The sequence below is a fragment of the Dama dama genome, chromosome 9 (genome assembly GCF_033118175.1).
Source record: "Dama dama isolate Ldn47 chromosome 9, ASM3311817v1, whole genome shotgun sequence".
NCBI classification, from domain to species: domain Eukaryota; kingdom Metazoa; phylum Chordata; class Mammalia; order Artiodactyla; family Cervidae; genus Dama; species Dama dama.
In genome coordinates, this window is record NC_083689.1 from 53,696,716 (window position 1) to 53,724,064 (window position 27,349).

The 27,349-nt window shown below is 39.0% G+C and overlaps 1 long non-coding RNA gene, 1 other non-coding gene and 1 pseudogene across 2 annotated transcripts; 2 read left to right on the forward strand and 1 right to left on the reverse strand.

The window, feature by feature from the left end:
• On the reverse strand, positions 1-25,167 carry LOC133062459 (uncharacterized). The gene is made up of 4 exons (XR_009694175.1): positions 25,151-25,167; positions 14,105-14,180; positions 786-1,098; positions 1-469 (listed from the first exon to the last, which is right to left on the reverse strand). It is a non-coding gene; the product is annotated as an uncharacterized LOC133062459 (long non-coding RNA).
• On the forward strand, positions 446-550 carry LOC133062982 (U6 spliceosomal RNA). Its single transcript, XR_009694300.1, has one exon. It is a non-coding gene; the product is annotated as a U6 spliceosomal RNA (small nuclear RNA).
• LOC133061412 (mitochondrial import inner membrane translocase subunit TIM14-like) lies at positions 1,550-1,888 on the forward strand (annotated as a pseudogene).
• Positions 25,168-27,349: the final 2,182 nt, after the last annotated feature.

A 27,349-nucleotide genomic window follows, 5' to 3' on the forward strand; every position in this document is an offset into this window, starting at 1 on the left:
TATAGATCTTTATTTTGTTCTGAAATATTGTGCATTTGTTATATGAAATAAATTACACACTAACATTAATTTGAAATTCTTTTTGTCAGATTAAGAGCACACATGATCTTTGACTTAATTATACTTCTAGGAATCTCTCCTAGAATATACTCATATGTGTGTACAAACATGCATGCAGAACCATATGTACTGCAGCATATTTGTACCAACAAAGAGTAGTAAGAATTGCTTCGGTATTATAGAATAGTCATATAATAGAATACTATTAATCCATTAAATGATAAACAATTATTAATCAGATAGCAACTACATGCTCAGAACCTTATTGAATGCTGAAGGAGAATAAAAAGAACTATATGTCATGACTCTTATCCTGGAGGAGTTTATCACTTGGTTGAGAAGAGTCCAAGATGCACAGATCCCCAGCTTAAAATTGTATGTCTTCATGCTCGCTTCAGCAGCATATATACTAAAATTGAAATGATACAGAGATTAGCATGGCCCCCTGAGCAAGGATGACATGCAAATTCATGAAGTGTTCCATATTTTTTTAAAAACAAAAGAATAAACTGAAAAAAAAAATGTCTGCTACGTGAGTCAACTTTTTGGTTTGTGTTCTTGAAGAAGAATCTTCTGGACCAGAGTATGGCAAACTACAGCCCATCAGCCAAATCCAACTCCTTGCCTATTTTTGTAAATAAAATATAATTAGAACACAGACATGCCCATTCATTTATCTATTGTCTAGTTTACTTTCCTTTTTAAAAAAATGTTTATTTATTTACCTGGGTGCAGCGAAGTGCCGGGTCTTAGTTGCAGCACTGGGGATCTTGAATCTTTGTTGCAGTATACAGGATTTTGAGTGGTGGAGTGCCAACTCTTGGTTGTGGCACGTGGGATCTAATTCTCTGACAAGAGATGGAACCCAGGCCCCCTGTATTGGGAGCGTGGAGTCTTAGCCACTGGACCACCAGGAAAAGTCCTAGGCTACTTTCCTTATACAGAGTTGAATAGTTGCAACAAAGATCTTATAGCCCACAAAGCCAAAACTATTTACTAACTGGTCCTTTACAGGAAAAGTTTAATCCTCTTGTAGGCCTGAAAAAAAACAAAACAAACTCCTTAAAAAAGGTGTTGGTGGTGCTCTGTGACTACCCAGAGGGATGGGGGGTAGTGGGAGATAGGTTCAAGAGGGAGGGGACATATGTGTACTTAATAGTTGATTCACGTTATTGTACGGCAGAAACCAATGCAACACTGTAAAGCAATTATCCTCCAATTAAAAATAAATTTTTTAAAAAGTCCAAGATTCACAGGAAAAAAAATGGATTGAAATTAAGGATGGTGGCTTTAAAATATGTCCATAAATTCTTCTATACGTTTTCCTTTACTAGATGAAGCTGAATCCCTGGGACACCCATGTGTGGGCAATTTGTGCTTGCTGGTGGTGGCCACGTTGCTCTCTGAAAGAGGTGTGGAATTGGTGGCTGTGGCCTCTGGCTGGAATGAACCACAGTCTCTGAGGAGGCAGGGGAGCTGAGCTGGAACTATGGCCAATATAGTGGTAGCAGTTAGACTGACCATTGTGCAGGTCGTTATGCTTTGCAAGCCATGAGGCATGGGGACTCTCAAGTAAAACAGATTTTTCACAGTCTATCCAAGTCTGCCTTCACCAGTGACCATTACAGAGATGGGTTTGAATGCAAAGTGACAAAATGGGAAGCAGCATTAATATTAGGTTTAAGTCCTACTGCCAATAAAGAAAAAAATAAGAGATGCTCATCGATGAATTGTGCATTTAAATCACCCAGACAAGACAGGATCTCCTTAGATAGCAGTCAAAATCAATGAAGCTAAAGATTTACTAGAAGCTCAAGCTAGAAAATGAAGTAAATGTATGATGAATTTTAAGTTCTTATTCATTTGTGTACGTGGGTACCAGCTTTTTATCATAAAATACCTCAAAGCTCCAAAAAATAAATAACTAAAAATAAAAGATGAAGCTTAATTCTCCTCTGAGTATGGACTGAACTTAGTAACTTCCTTCTAATAAATAGAATAATGTGCAAATAAGAGTGTGTGAATTCTGACACTAAAAGATGTCCTGATCTAATCCTGATCATAAAAGATGTTACAGTCTTCTCCTTGCCCTCAGATCACTTGCTGGAAGAAAGTAGATTGCTGGAAGAAAGTCGATTGCTATATTGTGAGGACACTCAACTAACCCTGTGCAGAGGTCCACATGGCAAGGAACTGATACCTCCTGCCAGCGACTAGCAAGGAACTGGGCCTTCTACTAATGGCCAGCTGAGGAAACCCTCTTGGAAGTGGAGCCTTCAGCTCCAGTCAAGCCTTCAGATCGCTGGAGTCTTGGCCGATGTCTTCACTGAAACTTAATGAGAAACCCTGACTCAGAACCACCCCGTTAAAACCACTCCTGAATTCTTGACCCACAGATACTGGGAAATAATATCTCTTGCCTTAACCCGCTGAATTTGAGGGTAATTTGTTATTTGACAATAAATAACTAATACAAACTGAAAGCTATAGATGCTCTAGAGCAGCGGGTCTGCAAACTTTCTCTGGAAGGGCCAGATAGTCAATATTTCAGGCTTTTGAGCCATCTGGTCTCCATGGCAACTACCCCACTCTGCTATCATAGCAGGAGGGCAGCCACACACAATAGGTAAACAAATGTGCATGGTTGTGTTCCAATAAAACTTTATTTACAAACACAGGCATCAGGGTTGTGGGCCATAGTTTGCCAGCCTCTGCTCTAGAGAATCAAATTTTAATGATATTAAGCAGTGATTAGAAAGGAGTTGTAGAAGCTGGGGAATTTCTCAGCTGAAGGCTGCAAAACCAACTACCAAGGAAACCCCTGATTAGAAAAGGGTATGTGCACAATATGGTCACAATTCTTTTTTTATCTTTCCCTGTAAGTTTTTGCCAAGAGAAGAGAAATAAAATAATCAGAAGGGTGATGAGGTTTCTTTTTTTCCCCTCAGAAATTCTAGAATGAGGACTGAGCACCCACCAGGGAAGAGAATGAGAAAACTGAAAATAGGAGGAAACTGCTCTTATGGTCATTTTGCCAAGCATCTAAGGCCTATGAGCACCAGTGCCAAGGCTAGTGTTTTAAACATGCAAAGCAAGTTTGTTAATGATGGAAGATTATCTTTCATTAACACCTGGAAATAGGACAAGGAACTAAAATGTAGTTACTGTTAGTGGAAATTAAAAAGGGACCCAGACTTTACTTAAGTTTATTTTATACCATTTTGCTCCAAGTGTATTTTCTTCATGGTCCTTAGGACTTAGAAATTGTTCAGGTCTGTAAACTTAGTAAACATAATATTATGGGGGAAAAAACCTCAATAACTTACTGGATATAACTTACTGGATAACTTACTGGAATGACATGCTACCACATGCCTGACTGGATCTTACCACTATAGTCAGAAGTCACTGTTTTTAGTGGCAACTCCTCAAACTGCAGGGTCACCATGCAGTCATGCAGTCCCAGCCTATTATCATCACAGCTAAGATTTACTGAATTCCTACTAAACACCAGGTGCTGGGCAAAGTACATTATCTGCATTATTTCATTTAATCCTTCCAATAACCCTAAGGGGTTAGGTTTAGCATTATACTCATCTTACAGATGAGAAAAAAAAAAAAAAAAAAACTGAGTGCAGTAGCTTACACAAAGTCACACAGTAACAAGTGGCAGAGTTAGAGTTTGAACCTGGGAAGTCAACCTACGGAGCCCACAGCCTTGACCTACCCCTGCTGCAAACCCCGAGGAGAAAAGTTTAAGTGCAATAAATATTGTGTGATAACTATGACCTCACATTTTCTTTCAAAGACAGTCAGTTTGGTCGGGTAAATAGAATGCAAATATGTTAAACAATTGAAAAACACTGACAAAACACAATAGTAACAATCATTCATTGCTTTTGGTAGAATAGTCTCTAATGGGGGGTTAGTTCCTAAATCAACAATAAGGAAAAAACTAAACACAGACAAATTACTCCAAAATGCCTTAAAATTCCTCATGAAGTACATTTTGATAGATACAGCTTTGTAAGGAAACAATAGATTCACCTCTCCCTTCTCATGCTCCCTCTGGGATGTATCCACATTTAGGAGAATGGCTGAGCCTTACCTTCAAAATGTAAATTCTCTCTTCTCTCTCTCTCTCTCTTCTTTCCTCCTTTCTTTCATTGTGTGTATTTTAATGTACATAATTTAAAAATAGGTATGATGTTACTCAGGACTTCCCAGATGGCGCTAGTAGTAAAGAACTCATCTGTCAATGCAGGAGACATAAGAGATGTGAGTTCAATCCCTGTGTCAGGAAGATCCCCTGGAGGAGGGCATCGCAACCCACTCCAGTATTCTTGCCTGGAGAATCCCATGGACAGAGAAGCCCGGCAGGCTACATAGGGTCCACAGGATTGTAAAGATTCGGACACAAATGAAGCGACTTAGCTTCAGTTACTCTATTGTAATTAAGTATGATATCAGTCTATTGTAGAAACCTAGAATGGAATATAAATGTGAAGGCCACCCAAAGTAAAGAAAAGTAATAACTTTTCTTTTATAAACACAGTATCTCAAGGATAGTCTGACATGCCGGTGTCATGGCATATACACACTGTCCATTCTTCTAAGAAAATCATCTTAGTCTACCCTGGGCATGGACATGATTCAAGCACAAGCAAATTTCTCACAAGAAGAGCAAATTTCTCTTTCATCCTAGTTGTCTAAAATTAGAATTGAGGTGCTTGGAACTTGCACAGAGCTTGGAAAGCTGAGATCAAGAAATTTAGGAGATGGTGCTGAGAAAAAGAAACATGAAGCAAACAAGAGGAAAGGGAAGGACAATCAAGAATGCTCTGCCAGGAAACTGATTTCAGAGAAAGAAGGTAAGGAAGGCAGGTGGAGTGAGAAAAAGCTCTCTGCAAAATCCAGTATATCCCGCATATTCCCAGGTCTCATTATACTGAGCCAAGTGCAGAAAAGAGCTTATTCGCAAACAATTGTCATAAAGTTTAAAAAGAAGAGGAGGGATTGAAACAAGGCTAGAACTAGAGCAGGGTGAGTGACACTAAAAGATGATGCTGTGAAAGTGCTGCACTCAATATGCCAGCAAATTTGGAAAACTCAGCAGTGGCCACAGGACTGGAAAATGTCAGTTTTCATTCCAATCCCAAGGAAAGGCAATGCCAAAGAATGCTTCAGCTACCGCACAATTGCACTCATCTCACACACTAGTAAAGTAATTCTCAAAATTCTCCAAGTCAGGCTTCAACAGTATGTGAACTGTGAACTTCCAGATGTTGAAGCTGGATTTAGAAAAGGCAGAGGAACCAGAGATCAAATTGCCAACATCCATTGGATCACTGGGAAAGTAAGGGAGTTCCAGAAAAACTACTTCTACTTCTGCTTTATTGACTATGCCAAAGCCTTTGATTGTGTGGATCACAACAAACAGTGGAAAATTTTTAAAGAGATGGAAATTCCAGACCACCTGACCTGCCTCTTGAGAAATCTGTATGCAGGTCAGGAAGCAACAGTTAGAACTGGACATGGAACAATAGACTGTTTCCAAATAGGGAAAGGAGTACCTCAAGGCTGTATATTGTCAGCCTGTTTATTTAACTTATATGCAGAGTACATCATGAGAAACGCTGGGCTGGAGGAAGCACAAGCTGGAATCAAGATTGCCAGGAGAAATATCAATAACCTCAGATATGCAGATGACACCACCCTAATGGCAGAAAGTGAAGAAGAACTAAAGAGCCTCTTGATGAAAGTGAAAGAGGAGAGTGAAAAAGTTGGCTTAAAACTTAACATTCAGAAAACTAAGAGCATGGCATCTGGTCCCATCACTTCGTGGCAAATAGATGGGGAAACAGTGGAAACAGTAACAGACTTTATTTTCTTGGGCTCCAAAATCACTGCAGATGGTGGCTGCAGCCATGAAATTAAAAGACGCTTGCTCCTTGGAAGAAAAGTTATGACCAAGCTAGACAGCATATTAAAAAGCAGAGACATTACTTTGCTAACAAAGGTCCATCTAGTCAAAGCTATGGTTTTTCCAGTAGTCATGTATGGGTGTGAGAGTTGGGCCATAAAGAAAGCTGAGTGCTGAAGAATTGATGCTTTTGAACTGTGGTGTTGGAGAAGACTCTTGAGAGTCCCTTGAACTGCAAGGAGTCCACCCTAAAGGATATCAGTCCTGAATATTCATTCATGCTAAAGCTGAAATTCCAATACTTTGGCCACCTGATGGGAAGAACTAACTCATTTGAAAAAACCCTGTTACTGGGAAAGATTGAAGGCAGGAGGATAAGGGGACAACAGAGGATGAGACGGTTGGATGACATCACATCACTGACTCAGTGGACATGAGTTTGAGTAAATTCCGGCGATGGACAGGGAGGCCTGGCGTGCTGCAGTCCATGGGGTTGCAAAGAGTCAGACACGACTAAACAACTGAACTGACTGACTGAGTGACACTCACCTTGAGCACCAAATTTAAGAGGTGCCAGAAAATTCAATCATGGAGATAAACAATACTTTAATGCAATAATTTTAAAAAATCAAATTGGCAAACTACAACTAGACACCTGCTTTGCCAATAAAGTTTTATTGGAACCAAGGTCAGTTTCAGGGTGATGTTATTCAGTTACTCAGCCATGTCTGATTCTTTGCAACGCCATGGACTACAGCACATCAGGCTTCCTTGTCCTTCACTGTCTTCTGGAGTTTCCTCAGATTCATGTCCACTGAGTCAGTGATGCTATCTAACCATCTCATCCTCTTCTCCTTTTGTCTTCAATCTTTCCCAGAATTAGGGTCTTTTCCATTGAGTCAGTTCTTCACATCAGGTGGCCAAAGTATTGGAGTTTTCAGCTTCAGCATCAGTCCTTCCAATGAATATTCAGGGTTGATTTCCTTTAGGATTGACTGGTTTGACCTCCTTTCCATCCAAGGGACTCTCAGGGGTCTTCTCTACCACCACAATTTAAAAGCATCAATTCTTGGTGCTCAGCCTTCTTTATGATCCAACTCTCACATACATACATGACTACTGGAAAAACCAAAACCATAGTGTTGACTATATGGACCTTTGTCAGCAAAGTGATGTCTCTGCTTTTTCATACACTGTCTAGGTTTTTCATAGCTTTCCTTCTGAACAGCAAGCGTCTTTTAATTTCATGACTGCAGTCACAGTCCACAGTGATTTTGGAGCTTTTTTCCCCTTCTATTTGCCATGAAGTGATGGGACCAGATGCCATGATCTTAGTTTTGAATGTTGAGCTTTAAGCCCCTTTTTTACTCCCCTTTTTCACCCTCATGAGGAGCTCTTTAGTTCCTATTAACTTTCTGCCATTAGAGTGGTATCATCTTCATATCTGAGGTTGTTGGTATTTCTCCTGGCAGTCCTGATTCCAGCTTGTGATTCATCCAGCCTGGCATTTTGCATGATGTACTCTTAACTCAGTTGGTAAAGAATCCACCTGCAATGCAGGAGACCCCGGTTCGATTCTTGGGTCGGGAAGATCTGCTGGAGAAGTGATAGGCTACCCACTCCAGTATTCTTGGGCTTCCCTTGTGGCTCAGCTGGTAAAGAATTTGCCTGCAGTGCTGGAGACCTGGTTCAATCCCTGGGTTGGGAAGATCCCCTGGAGAAGGGAAAGGCTACCCGCTCCAGTATTCTGGCCTAGAGAATTCCATGGACCAGAGAGTCAGACATGACCGAGCGACTTCCACTTTCACTTTCACTCTGTATAAAAGTTAAATAAACAGGGTAACAATATACAGCCTTGACATACTCCTTTCCCAAATTTGAACCAGTCTGTTGTTTCATGTCCAGTTCTAACTGTTATTTCTTGACCTGCATACGCGTTTCTCAGGAGACCTGTAAGGTGGTCTGGTGTTCCCATCTCTTGAAAAATTTTCTAGTTTGTTGTGATCCATAGTCAAAGGCTTTAGCATAGTCAATGAAGCAGAAGTAGATGTTTTTCTGGAAATCCCTTGCTTTCTCTATGATTCAACGAATGTTGACAACTTGACCTCTGGTTTCTCTGCCTTTTCTAAATCCAGCTTGAACATCTGGAAGTGCATGTACTGCTGAAACTTAGCTTGAATGATTTTGAGCATTACGTTCAGTTCAGTTCAGTTCAGTCGCTCAGTCGTGTCCGACTCTTTGCGACCCCATGAATCGCAGCATGCCAGGCCTCCCTGTCCATCACCAACTCCCGGGGTTTATTCAAACCCATGTCCATTGAGTCGGTGATGCCACACAGCCATCTCATCCTCTGTCGTCCCCTTTTCCTCGTGCCCCCAATCCCTCCCAGCATCAGGGTCTTTTCCAATGAGTCAACTCTTCACATCAGGTAGCCAAAGTATTGGAGTTTCAGCTTCAGCATCAGTCTTTCCAATGAACACCCAGGACTGATCTCCTTTAGGATGGACTGGCTGAATCTCCGTGCAGTCCAAGGGACTCTCAAGAGTCTTCTCCAACACCACAGTTCAAAAGCATCAATTTTTCGGCGCTCAGCTTTCTTCACAGTCCAACTCTCACATCCATACATGACCACTGGAAAAACCATAGCCTTGATTAGATGGACCTTTGTTGGCAAAGTAATGTCTCTGCTTTTTAATATGCTGTCTAGCTTGGTCATAACTTTCCTTCCAAGGAGCAAGCGTCTTTTAATTTCATGGCTGCAGCCACCATCTGCAGTGATTTTGGAGCCCAAGAAAATAAAGTCTGTTACTGTTTCCACTGTTTCCCGATCTATTTGCCACGAAGTGATGGGACCAGATGCCATGCTCTTAGTTTTCTGAATGTTAAGTTTTAAGCCAACTTTTTCACTCTCCTCTTTCACTTTCATCAAGAGGCTCTTTAGTTCTTCTTCACTTTCTGCCATTAGGGTGGTGTCATCTGCATATCTGAGGTTATTGATATTTCTCCTGGCAATCTTGATTCCAGCTTGTGCTTCCTCCAGCCCAGCGTTACTCATGATGTACTCCATTACTAGCATGCAAAATGAGCACATTTGTCTGGTAGTTTGAGGATTCTTTGGCATTGCCCTTCCTTGGAATTGGAATGAAAACCGATCTTTTCCAGTCCTGTGGCCACTGCTGAGTTTCCCAAATTTGCTGACATATTGAGTGCAGCACTTTCGAAGCATCATCTTTTAGGATTTGAAGTAACTCAGCTGGAATCCCATTACCTCTGCTAGCTTTATTAGTAGGCAGTAAAGCTTCTTAAGGTCCACTTGACTTCACACTCCAGGATATCTGGCTCTATGTAAGTGATTACACATCATGGTTTTCCCAGTCATTGAGACCTTTTTTGTATAGTTCTTCTGTGTATTCTTGCCACTTCTTAATCTCTTCTGCCTCTGTTCAGTTCAGTTCAGTCACTCAGTCGTGTCCAACTCCTTGAGACCCCATGGACTGCAGCACACCAGGCTTCCCTGTCCATCACCAACCCCCAGAGCTTGCTCAAACTCATGTCCACTGAGTTGGTGAAGCCATCCAACCATCTCATCCTCTGTCGTCTCCTTCTCCTCCCGCCTTCAATCTTTCCCAGCATCAGGGTCTTTTCCAATGAGTCGGCTTTTCGCACCTGATGTGAAGAGCAGATGGCCAAAGGATTGGAGTGTCAGCTTTAGCATCAGTCCTTCCAATGAATATGCAGGATTGATTTCCTTTAGGATGGACTGGTTGGATTTCCTTGCAGTCCAAGGGACTCTCAAGAGTCTTCTCCAAATCACAGTTCAAAAGCATCAATTCTTCTGCACTCAGCTTTCTTTTACGGTCCAACTCTCACATCCATACATGACTACTGGAGAAACCATAGCTTTGACCAGACAGACCTTTGTCGGCAAAGTAATAACTCAGCTTTTTAATATGCTGTCTAGGTTTGTCATAGTTTTTCTTCCAAGGAGCAATCGCCTTTTAATTTCATGGCTGCAGTCACCATCTGCAGTGATTTTGGAGCCCAAGAAAAGAAAGTCTGTCACTGTTTCCATTGTTTCCCCATCTATTTGCCATGAAGTGATGGGACCAGATGTTAAGTCTGCCTCTGTTAGGTCTTACTGTTTCTGTCCTTTATCATGCCGATCAGGGTGATTAAGGCAGGGTCACAAAAGTGGTCAATAGCATTCTGTCTTCATTTAAAAACTGGAATTTTGTTCAACATAGATACTTTGCATTAATTTTGAATTTTAAAAAATGCTACACTAAAACATTGTTTATTTTGATTACTGATTTTGGGGACTCCTCTTATATGTTTTGCCTTACTCACTGCACCCTAGTCTTGGCTTTGGTTTTAAAAGAGAGAGGGAGGAGGCATTAAGAGGTAGTCAGTGGTTTAAAGACATATGCAGGGATTTGGGGTCAAGACTTAAAGCAGAAAAGTTGGAGACTACATTTTATCCTGCTGTGTGCATTCTGTGCCCTGGGCGCCCTCACGCCAGTGAAGGCCGTTCTTTCATTGAGCTCCTTCTCTTGCCTTGGCAGCTGCACTCACTTTTATATGCAGGTTCTGGAATGCTGGGAGCTGTATGGCAGCCAACATCTCTCCTCTCCCTTCTCAAACATGACGTTCTCTGTAATTCACTTACAGACACCTCTTTCCTTAGCCCTTCTCACCCAGGGAGCTTGATCAAGGAATCTAAGAACTAAGCCTCATTTGCCTTCTCTGGGTATGCAAGTGAATTTGCATATATCTTGTGTCCATTTGCATTCCCCTCACATGGGGCATTTAGAATAAAAACAACATTCATGAATCAAAATGAAGCTTGTTCCATTCTTTCTCTGTCAAAGTATGGCGTAAGTAAAAGGATACCGCAGTGTGAGAAAAGGGCTGAAATTATATTTGCCAGGGTTATGTGTAGTTTTAAAAGCAATTCAATTTGGTGGCATTTACCACCACAAAATTGGGGTTTAATATTTATAGGCTTAGCCCAGGAGAATACAATCATTCATGACCGAAATGGCCACCCTCTTCCTCTACCATTCTTGTAGAAATTTGAGCTAAAGGCCCATAAAAGCTAAGACTGCCCTCTTTTCCTCCCCCTGGTCACTGCTTAATGGGTGGGAAGCCTGATGGTTCCAGTCAGTGGACTTCCCCATTTGAGATGAAATGCATGAAGACCAACTAAAAAGGAGAAAAGGAAGAAGGAGTGATGTTCCTCATCTTGCCTCAGCCTCTTTGAGAACTTAAAGAACTAGGGAAAAGAAAAAAGTCACCTAATATGAACACTGCACAGAATTTCATCTAAAGAAACAAAGCAGTGGACAGAGGGCTACTGGTCTCAAAATGAGAGTGAATCCCAAATAATGAAAACTGACGTGATAAACAAGGATAAATTCATTACAGAGTTGTTGTTAGAACTGTTAAGTAAGAATATGTCAACGAGCTTTCAGCACTATGAGTAAAAGTACCTAGGCTAAAGGGCGGAGTTTTGCAATCATCATATAATACTCAGTTCTTGGAGCAACTTTCTGGTCCCTGGATGATTCATAACCAAGAGAAGGGGTGTTTTGGAGAATGGATTTCTAGTTTCAAACAGATATACCTCTTACTATAACTTTCCAAATTGGCATCCTAGTTTGTAATTCAGAGTTTTATAAATTTTGTTGTGTATGAATTAATGCATAATTCAACTCTTGATTGAACTGAAAAAATCAGGCTTCTTAACAAACCTGTCAACAAGTCTTATCATTTCTGCCTTTAAAATGTCATGTGCATCTGGAGAAATACTATGATAAGCATGCAGATATATATGAACAGAGCAGCTCCATTACCATTGTTCTAATAGCCATTAAAAAAAGTATTGGAAGTAACCAAATGTCCATCATTAGGAGACATAGTATGGTAAATTCATACAGTGTGGAACACTACCATATGTAAAAATAGACAGCCAGTGGGAATTTGCTGTATGACTCAGGGAATTCATACCGGGACTCTCACAGCCTAGAGGGGTGGGAAGGGGCAGGAGGTGGGAGGGAGGTTCAAGACGAAGGGTACATATATACCTATGGCCAATTCATGCTGCTGTATGACAGAAACCAATATAATATTGTAAAGCAATTATCCTTCAATTAAAAATAAATAAATTTTTAAAAATTCACACAGTGTAGAACTCTGACAGCTATTACAAAGAATAAGATAGATTTATATATAATGTACATATAATATTTATGATCAAATTTTATGAAATGATATCAATATTGGTAGTTGTTTAACGTAGGATTGGAGAAAGACTAGGGGAACAGTAGACTTTTATAAAGTACTTCAATAACCATCTAAATTTTTACAATGGTCATACAGTTCTTTTCACAATAAACTATGGAAAATTCTGAAAGAGATGGGCATATCAGACCACCTGACCTGCCTCTTGAGAAACCTGTTTGGAGGTCAGGAAGCAACAGTTAGAACTGGACATGGAACAACAGACTGGTTCCAAATACGAAAAGGAGTACGTCAAGGCTGTATATTGTCACCCTGCTTATTTAACCTGTATGCAGAGTACATCATGAGAAATGCTAGGCTGGAGGAAGCACAAGCTGGAATCAAGATTGCTGGGAGAAATATCAATAACCTCAGATATCCAGATGACAGCACCCTTATGGCAGAAAGTGAAGAACTAAAGAGCCTCTTGATGAAAGTGAAAGAGGAGAGTGAAAAAGTTGGCTTAAAAATTAACATTCAGAAAACTAAGATCAAAGGGCATCTGGTCCCATCACTTCATGGCAAATAGATGGGGAAACAGTGTCAGATTTTATTTTTTTGGGGCTCCAAAATCACTGCAGATGGTGATTGCAGCCATGAAATTAAAAGATGCTAAAAAAAAAAAAAAAAAAAAAAAGATGCTTACTCCTTGGAAGGAAAGTTATAACCAAGCTAGACAGCATATTAAAAAGCAGAGACATTACTTTGTCAACAGAGGTCTGTCTAGTCAAGGCTATGGTTTTTCCAGTAGTCATGTATGGATGTGAGAGTTGGACTATAAAGAAAGCTGAGTGCCAAAGAATTGATGCCTTTGAACTGTGGTGTTGGAGAAGACTCTTGAGAGTCCCTTGGACCACAAGGAGATCCAACCAGTCCATCCTAAAGGAGATCAGTCCTGGGTGTTCATTGGAAGGACTGATGCTGAAGCTGAAACTCCAGTACTTTGGCTACCTGATGTGAAGATCTGACTCATTTGAAAAGACCCTGATGCTGGGAAAGATTAAGGGCAGGAGGAGAAGGGGACAATAGAGGATGAGATGGTTGGATGGCATCACCAACTCGATGGACATGGGTTTGGGTGGACTCCGGGAGTTGGTGATGGACAGGGAGGCCTGGTGTGCTGCAGTTCATGGGGTCACAAAGAGTGGGACACGACTGAGCGACTGAACTGAACTGAATAGTTCTTTTATATAAAATATTAATTTATAGTTATTGATATGTAGTAACTGAAGTAAATAACATACTCTATACTTATGTGGATTTACTAATTCATATATATCACATACACACAAAGTGAGTGTGAAAGTAAGCACTAGCACATGCAAGAGAAAACATGCTAAATATAAAATTCCTCATTAAGTAATGGGATTATAGATGATTTTTATTTTCTTCTTTAAAAAGTTTTTTTAAGATTTTTTTTAAGGATATTGGTATAGTTTTCTTGCTATAAATAGCATTCGTTGTTTATTCTTTCAAATTACAAAAATTATCCATTTTCAGAGTAGAAAACTTAGAAAATACACACAAAAATAAAAGAACATTATCAAAATTTACCTGTAACTTCAATATCCAAAGTAACTATTGTTAACCTTTTGGTTTATAACTTTCTGGTCCTTTTGCAGTGTTTTTCCTACAAAAAAGATGATCCTTGTATTTGCTCTGTGATCTATGTTTTTGTTTGTTTGACATATTATCCAGAATATTTCTCCATGTCCATAAAGTATTCTCCAATATGATTTTTATAACTGCATAATATTCCATAATAAGATATGTTATAATTTACTAAGCCAACACTCTACTTCTGGACCGTCCCACTTTTTTTTAACATTCTAAATAACTCACCAATGAGCATTCTTTTGACTGTATCTTCACATCCATCCCATTATTTCTTCTGGGTAGATTCCTAAAATTGAAATTTCTGGACCAAAGAGTAAGGCATTACATTTTTATTGCGGTAAAATACATACAACATTCAATTTACAATTTTAATCTTTTAAAGTTTACAATTTATTGCCACCAATTACATTTATAATGTTGTGCAAACATCGTGACCATCTAGTTTTTCATCACCCCAAACAAAAATCTCATCCCCTTTAAGCAGTAATTTCCTGGTCTCTTCTTCCCTCAGTTCCTGGCAACCACTAAGCTGCTTTCTAACTCTATTGGGCCATACAGACTGATATATCTCAGTATTCAGATTTGCCTATTCTAGATATTTCATATAAATAGAAATATTTGGCCCTTTGTGCTTAGCTTCCTTCATTTAGCATAACATTCTTAAGCTTCATCTATTTGTAGTATATATTATTACTTAATCCTTTTATATGACTGAATATTATTCCTTTCTATGGCTAATGCTAAGTCACCTCAGTCCTGTCTAACTCTTTGCAACCTATGAACTGTAGCCCTCCAAGCTCCTCTGTCCATAGGATTTTCCAGGCAAGAATACTGGAGTGGGTTGCCATTTCCTTCTCTAGGGGACCTTCCCAACCCAGGGATTAAACCCATGTCTCTTCTATCTCCTGCATTGGCAAGAGGGTTCTTTATCACTAGCGCCACCTGGGAGGCCCCAACACATTTAGTTAATTAAGTCATTCATTGGTGCACATTTGGGTTGTTTCTACTTTTAGGCTGCTATGGACATTTCTGTACAAGTTTTTGCTGGAACATCTGTTTTCAATTCTTTTGGACATACAATCGACCCTTGAATAACACAGGCAGGTGAAGATTCACATATATCTTTACAGTCCCTCCATATCCATGGTTGCACACCCAATTCAACTAATCTTGGTTCCTGTTATGTTGTAATACATATTTATTGGGGGGAAAAAAATCCATGTATAAGTTGACCATGGTAGCTTAAACCTGTGTTAGTCAAAGTCCCACCGTATATTCAGGAGTGGAATTATCAGATCATGTGGCAATTCTGTATTTAACTTCTTGAGGAAATGCCAAACTGTTTTCTACAGTGTGCTATACCATTTTGCATTCCCATCAGCAATGTATAGAGTTCAAATTTCTCCCCATCCTTATCAACACTTGTTATTTTCTATTGTTCTTATTGTTGTTAAAATGACCATTCTAGTACGTATGAAGTGGTATCTCATTTTGGTTTTGACTTTCATTTCCCTAATGACTAATGTCAAATGATTCCTTTTTGCCAAATTCAGACTGAAATTGAAGAAAGTAGGGAAAACCACTAGACCATTCAAGTATGACATAAATCACATCCCTTACGATTGAAAGTGACAAATGGATGCAAGGGATTAGATTTGATAGACGGCGTGCCTGAAGGACTATGGATGGAGGTTTGGGACATTGTACAGGAGGTGGTGATCAAGACCACCCATAAGAAAAAGAAATGCAAAAAGGCAAAATGGTTGCCTGAGGAGGCCTTACAAATAGCTGAGAAAAGAAGAGAAGCAAAAGGCAAAACAGAAAAGGAAAGATATATTCATCTGAATTCAGAGTTCCAAAGAATAGCAAGGAGAGATAAGAAAGGCTTCCTAAGTGATCAGTGCAAAGAAATTGAGGAAAACAATAGAATGGGAAAGATTAGAGATCTCTTCAAGAAAATTAGAGATTCCAATGGAACATTTCATACAAAGATGGGCACAATAAAGGACAGAAATGGTATGGACCTAACAGAAGCAGAAGATATTAAGAAGAGGTGGCAAGAATACACAGAAGTGCTATACAAAAAAGATTGTAATGACCCAGATAACCACGATGGTGTGACCACTCACTTAGAGCCAGACATCCTGGAATGAGAAGTCAAGTGGGCCTTAGGAAGCTTCACTGTGAACAAAGCTAGTGGAGGTAATGGAATTCCAGTTGAGCTATTTCAAATCCTAAAAGATGATGCTGTGAAAGTGCTACACTCAATATGCCAGCAAATTTGGAAAAGTGGCCACAGGACTGGAAAAGGTCAGTTTTCATTCGGATCCCAAAGGAAAGCAATGCCAAAGAACATTCAGACTACCGCACAATTTCAATCATCTCACATGCTAGCAAAGTAATGCTCAAAATTTTCCAAGCTAGGCTTCAACAGTACATGAATGAGAACTTCCAGATGTTCAAGTTGGATTTATAAAAGGTAGAGGAACCAAAGATCAAATTGCGAACATTCACTGGATCATAGAAAAAGCAAGAGAGCTCCAGAAAAACATATACTTCTGCTTTATTGACAACGCCAAAGCCACTGACTGTTTGGATCACAACATACTGTGGAAAATTCTTCAAGAGATGGGAACACTAGACCACCTTACCTGCCTCCTGAGAAATCTGTATGCAGGTTAAGAAGCAACAGTTAGAACTGGACGTGGAACAACGGACTGGTTCAAAATTGGGAAAGGAGTATGTCAAGGCTTCCCAGGTGGCGCTAGTGGTAAAAAACCCGCCTGCCAGTGTAGAAGATGTAAGAGATGCAGGTTTGATCCCTGGGTTGGGAAGATCCCCTGGAAAATGAAATGGCTACCCACTCCAGTATTCTTGTCTAGAGAATTCCATGGACAGAGGAGCCTGGGAGGCTACAGCCCATGGGGTCGCAAAGAGTCGGACATGACTGAAGCGACTTAGCACAGCACAGCGCATGTCAAGGCTGTATACTGTCACTCTGCTTATTTAACTTATATGCAGAGTACATCATGCGAAATGCTGGGCTGGATGAATCACAAGCTGGAATCAAGATTGCCAGGAGAAATATCAGTAACCTCAGATACGCAGATGACAACACCCTCATGGCAGAAAGTGAACATGAATTAAAAAGCCTCTTGATGAAAGTGAAAGAGGAAAGTGAAAAAGTTGGCTTAAAACTCAACATTCAAAAAACTAAGATCATGACATCCAGTCCCATCACTTCATGGCAAATAGATGGGGAAACAATGGAAACAGTGACAGACTTTCTTTTCTTGGGCTCCAAAATCACTGCAGATGGTGACTGCAGCCATGAAATTAAAAGATGCTCACTCCTTAGAAAAAAAGTAATGACCAACCTAGACAGCATATTAAAAAGCAGAGACATTACTTCGCTGACAAAGGTCTGTCTAGTCAAAGCTTTGGTTTTTCCAATAGTCATGTACGGATGTAAGAGTTTGGCCATAAAGAAAGCTGAGCACCAAAAAATGATGCTTCTGAACTGTGGTTTGGAGAAGACTCTTGAGAGTCCCTTGTACTGCAAGATCAAAGCAGTCAACCCTAAAGGAAATCAATCCTGAATATTCATTGGAAGGACTGACGCTGAAGCTGACGCTCCAATCCTTTGGCCACCTGATTCAAAGAGCCAACTCTTTGGAAAAGACCCTGATGCTGGGAAAGATTGAAGGTGGGAAGAGAAAGGGATGATAGAGGATGAGGTTGTTAATATGGCTTCACTGACTCGATGGACATGAGTTTGAACAAGCTCTGGGAGTTGGTGATGGACAGGGGAGCCTGGCATGCTGCAGTCCATGGGGTTGCAAAGAGTCAGACATGACTGAGTGACTAAACAGAACTGAATGACTAATGATGCTGAGCATCTTGTTGTGTTCATGTTGACCATTCGAATATATTCTTTGGAGAAATGTCTATTCAAATTCTTGGTCCATTTTTAAATTGAGCTGTCTTTTTATTGTTGATTTGTAAGAGTTCCTTATATATTCTGGATACTAATCCTTATCAGATACATGATTTACAAATATTTTTCCATTCTGTGGGTTGTCTTTTCACTCTTTCGATAATATCCTTTGATGCACAAAAGATTTTCATTCTTATGAAGCCTAATTGTCTATTTTTTCTTATACTGCTTGTGCTTTTGATATCATAATTAAGAAAAAACTGTCACATCCAAAGTCATGAAGGTTTGACATATTTTCCTCAAAAAGTTTTATAGTTTTAGCTTTTATTAAATATAATGATCCCTATATTTGATTCATTTTGAATTAATTTTTGTATATGCTATGAGGTAGGGGGTCTAACTTTATTCCTTTGCATGTGGATATCCCATTGCTCCATTACAATTTACCAAAAAGATTATTTTTTCCCCATTGAATAGTCTTGGAACTCTTGTTTAAAATCAAAGTATTGCTTTGAGATCAGAAAACAAAATCAAAGTAATACAAAAGTATATATGGAATGTGTTTCCTCTTTTCTTCTCTATCACTTCTATTACCTTTCATCAGGTCTTATGCCCTCATACTCAGATTAATGTAAGAGTCTTCTAATTATACAACCTCAGTGACAGAGCAATATCTCTTTACTACTACCATGTTATTTCGTTGCTCAAGAACGGGTCAGGTTGCTACTGTCTAAATATCAATTGGTGACTAGACCTCAGAGTATAGTTACCTCATCAAAGTATAGTCAACTGTGTCTCTTAGCCTAAAATAACAAGCCAGACTTACCCATTGCTTCTACTATAAATGGATTTTAAGGAAAATCAAGTTAAAATATATTCAAAGACTGAAGGAGTAGGGAGATATATTCTTTTTAGCAGGTTGTAAAAATAGTATTTTGATCTCAAATTTTGTCATTTATTCTTTCCGTAAGTATTAACTGGACACCTACTACATCTCAAGATTACAAAAAGGAAGACAATTCAGATGTTGTGCTCTGACTACTCAGAGTTTAGGAGACAGTTATTTAAAAAGATAAATTATAATCTAACATTGTAAGTGCAATAATGAAAGTGTGAATAAAACATTATGGGAACACCAAAGTGCAGCAAGTTTAATAATAGTAAGATTTCTTTTTTTCCTTAATAGATCTGTTAAATTGCCACTATAATTATCTAGAACTATTTTTTGTAGCATTCCCCATCATGAATTTGTCTTTTAATTCATTCATTTACAAATATTTATTAACTGCCTATTCAATGCAGACAAAAGCACAAAGAAATTCCTAATCTGGTTGGGACTGAGATATGACATGTGAAAAGCTAAAAAGCAATATAGGTGTGAAGTTTTCAGTAATATTTTCCAGTTTGTGATATGTTTTAAAATCATATAAAATGAATACATTAGAAAAATAATACAGTATGAATCAAAAGCTCTGACTTAGGAAAAACCAGGTGAGTAGTAGAAATTAGCAGTTCTTAACTATGATGCCTCAGAACAGTGATGTGTTACTATACCTTGTGTAGCATGTCAGACTAATGTGTACACATAATCAAGTTCCATAACTTAACCATTATCAGAGTTTGCACCTTATTTCACACACACACACACACAGAACTGAAGATTATTCTTATGACAACATCATTCTGATTTATTTGCATCCTGATATACTTACTTGGGCTTCACAGGTAGCACTAGTGGTAAAGAACCCACCTGTCAATGCAGGAGACATAAGAGTTGCAGGTTTGATCCTTGGGTCAGGAATATCCCCTGGAGAAGGAAATGGCAACCCACTCCAGTATTCTTGCCTGGAGAATCCCATGGACAGAGGAGCCTGGAAGGCTATGGTCCATAGGGTCACAAGAGTCAGACGCAACTGAAGTCATTTAGCATGCACACATGCATACTTACTTGAGTGGTCTAGCTATGAATTCTCAAGAGGGAAAGATCGACAGATCCACGAGAGACTCCATGAGAAATTTTAAAAATGAGTAGTACTTAGAGATTAATTGGAGCAGATCACAACCCTCTGTGTGGAAAAGATGAGAATGTGCATGATGTATCAGGAGAAATAAATAGACTGAACTAGATGAGCAGAGATTTATAGAGGGAAGTACAGCAACAAATAAGTTAGGAAGTCTTAAGAGAAGACAACTGTTTTTGCTGCTCTGCATCCCTTTAAACTTCTTCTGGTATTATGACCCTAATTTTCTCTTGCAAATCACTCTCTCCCTCTTTTCCGTCTAGATGAATTTTGGGTAGCAACCCACTCCAGTATTCTTGCCTGGAAAATTCCATGAACAGAGGAACCTGGAGGGCTACAGTCCATGGAGTCGCAAAGAGTCAGCCACAGCTGAGCGCATCAGCACAGCACAGTTCAGGAGTGAATATGTGACTTAGAACTGGTCACGTGTTAAGTGAATGTCATAGTTCTCAAATGGCAGAGATGACTAAGGAATAGGAAATAAGACGCAATAAACTTTTACCACATGGTCTGGTCTTTTCTTCTGAAATTGCTAATAGTAACAATGCTATGAACTTGCAGCTGCTGAAAGGTGAGCACTTTGTGCCAGGAAATGATTCAATATGGCAGAAGAAAGAACCGAGAGATGAAGAGAAGGAATAAGTCCCATTGATACTACCCAGTCCTGGATCAAAGCATGACTGAAACCAATAGACCCATAGTCTTTGCAGTTACGTTAGCCAATAGGTTTCCATAACATGAGCCATTTTAAGTTAGGTTTTCTGTCATATGCAATAAAAGAATCCTATATTATTTAGGTCTGTTGGGGCCAGTTACTAATGATCCTATGTGACAAGGTTAGAAATTAAGATTTTCCCTATGATGGGCCACTGGGGAAAAATAGTTTTTAAAGCAGATGTGGGACAGGATGAAAGTAATTTAGTGAATGTCATTTTTTTCATATCAATGGAGCAAATTACCAATAAGAATAATTTGTTTGAGCATATGGGAGTAGAAATGAGATCACAATCAGACTTCTTAGACTATGGACCCAAACTGCTTGCCCTCTAAGTATTTCTGTTGTAGCTAGAACTTAGTACTTCTCAAATGTGTAATCCTATCTTTTACTTAGTTCAAGTTAGACATAGAAATCAATTAGGCTTCGATCAAGTGAATTTCTTAGAATATGGTCCATCTTCATAATATGTTCAAAATAATCTGGGCTTTCAATGAATATAGTAGTGATAAAGTTGTCTACCTTAACAGCCAATGAAATGTAGCAGAAATATAGAGTCACATGTATGATGCATCTAAAACCGCTCCCCTGATTATGCAATCCATGCTTCCAATGTATATCGATAATATATAATACCAATAACCTATCTGTAAAAAAAGAAGGGGGTGAGGGGAAACTAAGAGATTTGAGCCTTACTTGAGGTTCCTTGACAATTTTGTATGGGCTTCCTATGTGGCTCAGCAGTAAAGAATCCCCATGTCAACACAAGAGACACAGGAGATGCAGGATCGATCCCTGGGTTGGGAGTTCCCCTGGAGGAGGAAATGGCAACCCACTCCAGAATTCTTGCCTGGAAAATTCCATGAACAGAGGAACCTGGCGTACTACAGTCCATGGGGTTGCAAAGAGTCAGACACGACTGACCAACTGAGCACACATGGTTCCTTGACAGTTCTATATGGCTGAGTAAATCACATTTCCTTCTCTATGACTCAATTACCCTACTTAAAAGATAGGAAAATAATAATATTGAGCTTAAAACACAAGAAGATTTAAATATGGCCTTGACTATCTTCATCTATGTTCACTGGATACTTGAAGATACATAGTAATAATAATAAAAGTTAAAATTGAGTACTTACTATGTTCTGGGCACAATTCTAAATGTTTTGCATGTATTAAACAATTTATGCCTTACCTCTTAGGGTCCTATGAAGTAAATATTATTATTATCCCCATTTTGTTGAGGCTTACAAAAGTTATGATTCTTGTCCAAAGCCCAAATCTAGCCATGATTTGAACCCAGGCAATTCTATACTGTCTTTCTACTTATCTCATAGTGTGGTAGATAATTTTGAAACAAATAGACTGAATATCATTCATAATAGAAAACTGCAAATTAAAACTTCAACAAAATGCCACTTTCCGTCGATAGGATTAGCAAAGATTATTCACAAAGTTATTGGCAGGTCTCAGTTTCTCACTGGCTGTTGGCTGGAAACCAACCTCATAAGCCTTTCCACAGGTAGAGCATCTGAGTGTCTTCAAGACTTAGCTACTGGCTTCCTCCAGAACAAGTGACAGAAGAGAGAGAAAGTCCATGAGAGAAGGTGCAGGTTTTTTTAAAAACAACTTTTTGTTATTGTTCAGTTGCTCAGTCGTGTCTGACTCTTTGTGATCCCATAGACTGCAGCAGGTCAGGCTTCCCTGTCTTTCACCATCTCCTGAAGTTTGTTCAAATTCATGTCCATTGAGTCGGTAATGCCTTCCAACCATCTCATCCTCTGTCACCCCCTTCTTCTCCTGCCTTCAGTATTTCCCAGCATCAGGGTCTTTTCCAATGAGTCAGCTCTTCGAATCAGGTGACCAATCAAAGTATTGGAGTTTCAGCTTAAGCATCAGTCCTTCCAATGAATATTCAGGACTGATTCCCTTTAGGATGGACTGCTTCAATTTCCTTGCAGTCCAAGGGACTCTCAAGCATCTTCTCTAGCACCACAGTTCAAAAGCATCAATTCTTCAACACTCAGCCTTTTTTATTGTCCAGCTCTAACAACCGTACATGACTACTGGAAAAACCATAGCTTTGACTAGACAGACATTTGTCGGCAAAGTAGTATCTCTGCTTTTTAATACTCTATCCAGGTTTGTCATTGCCTTTCTTCCAAGGAGTAAGCATCTTTTAATTTCATGGCTGCAGTCACCATCTGCAGTGATTTTGGAGCTCAAGAAAAGAAAGTCTGTCACTGTTTCCATTGTTTCCCTATCTATTTGCCATGAAGTGATGGGACTGGATGTCATGATCTTAGTTTTTTGAATGTTGAGTTTTAAGCCAGGTTTTCACTTTCCTCTTTCACTTTCATCAAGAGGCTTTTTAATTCATGTTCACTTTCTGCCATAAGGGTGTTGTCATCTGCGTATCTGAGGTTACTGATATTTCTCCCAGCAGTCTTGATTCCAGCTTGTGATTCATCCAGCCCAGCATTTTGCATGATGTACTCTGCGTATAAGTTAAATAAGCAGAGTAACAATATACAGCCTTGACACACTCCTTTCCCAATTTTGAACCAGTCTGTTGTTCCATGTCCAGTTCTAACTGTTGTTTCTTAACTGCATACAGGTTTCTCGGGAGGCAGGTGAGGCAGTCTGATACTCCCATCTCTTTAAGAATTCCACAGTTTGTTGTGATGTACACAGTCAAAGTCTTTAGCATAGTCAATGAGGCAGAAATAGATATTTTTATGGAATTCTCTTGCTTTTTCTATGATCCAACGGATGTTGGCAATTTGATCTCTGGTTCCTCTGCCTTTTCTAAATTCAGCTTGCACATCTAGAAGTTCACAGTTCACATATTGCAGAAGCCTAGCTTGAAGGATTTTGTGCATTTCTTTGCTAGTATGTGAAATGAGTGCAATTATGTGGTAGTTTGAACATTTTTTGGCATCACCCTTCTTTGGGATTGGAATGAAAACTGACCTTTTCCAGTCCTGTGGTCACTGCTAAGTTTTCCAAATTTGCTGGTATACTGAATGCAGTTTCATAGCATCATCTTTTAGGATTTGAAATGGCTCAACTGGAATTCCATCACCTCCACTAGCTTTGTTCATAGTGATGCTTCCTAAGGCCCACTTGACTTCACATTCCAGAATGTCTGGCTCTAGGTGAGTGATCACACCATTATGGTTATCCAGGTCATTAAGATCTTTTTGTATAGTTCTTCTATACAACTTTATTGAGATACATGTGAAGTTACACAGAAGTTTCTGACTGTGTGGGTGGGGCCAGTGTGGGGAAGGAGCAGAGGTCAGCACCACAACTCGCTGTGTTGTTCAAGGGTCAACTGTAATTCATATGCCATACAATTCACACATTCAAAGTGTACAATCCAATGGCTTGTATGTTTACAGAGATTTGCAACAATCATCACAATAAATGTTAGAACATTTTCAGCACTTCTAAAAGAAACCCCGAACGAAGCCATCACACCCCAAACTCCCCCACTCCCAACCTTTTCAGTCTAGGCAACTATCATAATACTTTTTTCTCGATAGATTTGCCAATTCTTAACATTACATATAAATGGAATCATACAATATGTGGTCTTTTGAGACTGGCTTCTTTCACTTAGCTTGTTTTTAGGGTTCAACAATGTTGTAGCATGGATCAGTATTTCATTTCTTTTTTATTACATGCTCTCTTTGTTTCACTATCTTTCAGTGAAATTTCTACTTATTTCTAATTATGTTAAGTCCAGGTTTTTCTCTCTCACTTTTTTAGGTTCAAGAAAGAAAGACCTGGGCCTTCTTGGCTCAGGGTCTAAGTCCCAACCTCAGTTCCTTCTTGAACTAGCTGAGATTCTAACTTGGCCTGTGTTCCCTGGGTCCTTGAAGTCTTTTATCAGCTAATCTTGCAAGTGACATGCCACTATTTCTGCCATATTCTGTTTACAGACAGAACAGTCCTCATACAATGAGAAAAGTGTTAGTCACCCAGTTGTATCTATTTGTGACCCCATCGATTGTAGCCTGCCAGGCTCCTCTGTCTATAGAATTCTCCAAGCAGAATACTGGAGTGGGTAGCCTTTCCCTTTTCTAGGGGATCTTCTCAACCCAGGGATTGAACCCAGGTCTCCCGCATTGCTGCCAGATTCTTTACCATCTGAGCCACTAGGGAAGCTCCCATACAACAGGGAAGAGGGTAAAAATACCAGAAGGCAGGAATCAGGGCCTCCTTGAAGGCTGCCTATGGCAGTGAGGATGTTGTCATGTTGCAATCCATGTTAGAAGTAAAAGCTTAAACCTCTAGCCTTGCCTTGTATATCACCACTTACAAGGTAACAAAAACAAACATAAGGCTCACTTATGTGGTTTGGTATAAAGGACCCCCTCTCCCCCACTCAGAGGGAACTTTGGCAGGAGTCATTCTTATTTCAGCAGCACCTGATGTCCCTTGATCAGTATGGAAGTGAATATCTGGCCTTATGAGAATAGGGAAGGGAGGTTTAACACTTGGTTTTAAAAGAGAACATTGAAAGAAACAAATGACTGACAGCAACTTGACTAAACAAAATATTAGCTATAAAGTTGAAAAACACTCACCTGACATAAATGCAGTCACTCAGATGAATGATTATTTCCAAAAATAGCTATAGTACAATAAAAAAGAAAGTAATTGCAGCTTTCTCATGATTTGGTCATGAATATTCACTCAGTTATTTTGTCAGTCAACAAATATTAAAGCTAGAGATGGGACTTTTGCATTCAATTAATATTTTCTAAGTTTCCCTTTGAGATATGACACTATATTTAATGATATAATAAAGAAACATAAAACAAACACACAGTCCCTGCCTTCAAAAACCTTTCACTCAAAGGCAAAAAAAAAAAGACAAATGACAAACTGATATTTTTATTTGATATTTGTTTTTAAAGATAATAAACATGAGGAGTTATAAAAAGTTCTTCTTTATATATATATATTATTATATATGATCTATAATTATATATATACATATATATGCCATTTGTTTTGAATTCTTTTTCCATCTCCATGTGTTTTTAGTTACTGATGAAAACCATTTATATACAAGATGACTTTTTCAATTAAAAAACACAAACACATTTTAGGGTGCCATCTGTTTGGACTTGTTTTCCTGGTTATTGTGTGTGGGTCAATTCAGTGGGTAACAGTAGTAAGATGAACATTTGAATTTTTGAAGTTTCTTTGAGAGATTAATTTGCATTGCATCATGTAACCGTGTCAAAAGAGAGCAAATTGAATCTCTGGTAAATTGAAAATACAAGAAAACATACAACGATATCTTTACTAAACTTCATTCAGTGAAAACATTCCAGATCAACACATTGCAGAGATTTTTACTTAAAATAGTTTTATAGACAGGTATAAATTCAAGACTAGATTAATTTATGATGAGTCAATAGTAAAGAATACAATTTTGTATATTTCCATTTCTGCAGAGTATTAACAAGAAATATTAGTTTGTATATAATTTGGTATCTACACTAGATCAACTGAAAAGCAATATTCAAACTATCCAGTTAGCAGTTTTTATACCCTTGAAAACTATCACACAAATAAATGACTTTCTCTCAAAGGAACTCCCAGGCACAGTAATGTCAAATGAGGCTGTAAGCTCTTAATATAAAAAGGAAGAAGAAGTTTAAAAAGCTTTAGGTAAAGATGACTTTCTTCCATCCTATAAAAAGTAGATATATACCATTTTACTGCCACTAAACCTGCAAAATATTAAGGGTAATAATACCAAATATTAAACAGTAAGTAGAGCCTCATGATGAAAGTGAAAGAAGAGAGTGAAAAAGTTGGCTTAAAGCTCAACATTCAGAAAACTAAGATCATGGCACCCCTTCATTTCATGCAAATAGATGGGAAAACAGTGGAATCAGTGAGGGACTTTATTTTTTTGGGCTCCAAAATCACTGCAGATGGTGATTGCAGCCATGAAATTAAAAGACACTTGCTCCTTGGAAGAAAAGTCATGACCAACCTAGACAGCATATTAAAAAGCAGAGATATTACTTTGCCAACAAAGGTTTGTCTAGTCAAGGCTATGGTTTTTCCAGTGGTCATGTATGGATGTGAGAGTTGGACTGTAAAGAAGGCTGAGCACTGAAGAATTGATGCTTTTGAACTGTGGTGTTGGAGAAGACTCTTGAGAGTCCCTTGGACTGCAAGGAGATCCAACCAGTCTATCCTAAAGGAGATCAGTCCTGGGTGTTCATTGGAAGGACTGATGTTGAAGCTGAAACTCCAATACTTTGGCCACCTGATGTGAAGAGCTGACTCATTTGAAAAGACCCTGATGCTGGGAAAGTTTGAGGGCAGGAGGAGAAGGGGATGACAGAGGATGAGATGGTTGGAAGGCATCACCAGTTCAGTGGACATGAGTTTGGGTAAACTCCAGGAGTTGGTGACGGACAGGGAGGCCTGGTGTGTTGCAGTCCATTGGGTCGCAAAGAGTCAGACACAGTTGAGCAACTAAACTGAACTGAACTGAAGAATTCTTATAAATGTTGGAAAAAGTAGAAAACTGTTTGACAGTAATTATCTCACAACAGTAAATATTTGCATACTCTACAGCCCAACAACCCTACTTCTAGATATATGACCAAGAAAAATACTTGTGTGTGTGACCATGAGGTGTACATAAAAATTTTTATAGCAACAATGTTTATAATTATTTAAAAGTCTAGAAACAAGCCAGCTATGTATCAACACAAAAATAAATTGTGATATATTCACATAATAGAATGCTACAT